At 45.4% G+C, this 670-nt stretch overlaps 2 protein-coding genes across 2 annotated transcripts in view; one reads left to right on the forward strand and one right to left on the reverse strand.

The window, feature by feature from the left end:
* Pi4ka (phosphatidylinositol 4-kinase alpha) overlaps window positions 1–670 on the forward strand; it is a 136,861-nt gene that overhangs the window by 74,900 nt on the left and 61,291 nt on the right. The window lies entirely within an intron of this gene.
* Window positions 1–670, reverse strand: part of Serpind1 (serpin family D member 1) — a 14,312-nt gene that overhangs the window by 7,778 nt on the left and 5,864 nt on the right. The gene's annotated exons all lie outside the window — the stretch shown is intronic.

The raw sequence follows: 670 nt of genomic DNA on the forward strand, positions 1-670 counted from the left end.
TGCTTGAGTTGGGTCTTATTGTGTAGATACACACATGTGCTTGAGTTGGGTCTTATTGTGTAGATACACACATGCACATGTACATTTGTGTTGAGTGGGAGATAGTGCACTCTTTAAAAGTGCTTTCATGCCTGGCCGCTAAGAGTTGCTGGAGAACCATTATTTAGAACCAGAAAGATGGCCCAGCCAAAGATGTCTGCTGCCAGTCCTGCCAATTGGTTTCCATCACAGAGACTACAGTATAGAGGGAAGAGAACTGACTATCTCAAAGGGCAAAAAAACAAAAGAGGAACAAAATTAATGCAAAAGTCCCCTGAGAGAGCTGGTTGTGGTGGCACATGCCCTTGATCCTAGCATGCCAGCCTAGTCTACACAGCAGGTTCTAGACTAGCCAAGTCTATATAGGCGGACCCTGTCTCAGAAAACAAAAAGTACCCTGAGAAGAAGTTGTGTTTCTAGGAATTATTGTAGCTGAACAGTTTCCAGATGTATTTCTCTAGCTTTTTGTCTGTATTTCTACTCACTGATAATTGGGAAGTAAAACCAAATAATCTTAATCGGCCGGGCGGTGATGGCGCACGCCTTTAATCCCAGCACTCGGGAGGCAGAGGCAGGCGGATCTCTGTGTGTTCGAGACCAGCCTGGTCTACAAGAGCTAGTTCCAGGACAG

Source organism: Microtus ochrogaster, unplaced genomic scaffold (assembly GCF_000317375.1).
Source record: "Microtus ochrogaster isolate Prairie Vole_2 unplaced genomic scaffold, MicOch1.0 UNK68, whole genome shotgun sequence".
NCBI classification, from domain to species: domain Eukaryota; kingdom Metazoa; phylum Chordata; class Mammalia; order Rodentia; family Cricetidae; genus Microtus; species Microtus ochrogaster.